The following is a 244-nucleotide window of genomic DNA, read 5'->3' as shown; positions in this document are numbered from 1 at the left end:
ACTTTTTTTTTTTTTTTTTTTGGCCTTTTGGGGGTGGCCGAACCACTCCCTTGGCCATGGGGGTGGCTGGAGACACTCACTTGGGCCAAAATGGGGTGGCCCGACCACCACATTTTGTATTTTTTTGTTTTGTTTTGTTTTGTTTTATTTTGTTTTATTTTTGTTTTAATTTTTTAATATTTTTATTTTTCAAATGTTTTCTTGTTTTTTGTTTTGTTTTTTAATGTTTTTTTTTATTATTATT

The sequence above is a fragment of the Corylus avellana genome, chromosome ca2 (genome assembly GCF_901000735.1).
Source record: "Corylus avellana chromosome ca2, CavTom2PMs-1.0".
Classification (NCBI taxonomy): domain Eukaryota; kingdom Viridiplantae; phylum Streptophyta; class Magnoliopsida; order Fagales; family Betulaceae; genus Corylus; species Corylus avellana.
The sequence above is the reverse complement of the archived record's forward strand: the minus strand, read 5'-3'. Positions refer to the sequence as shown.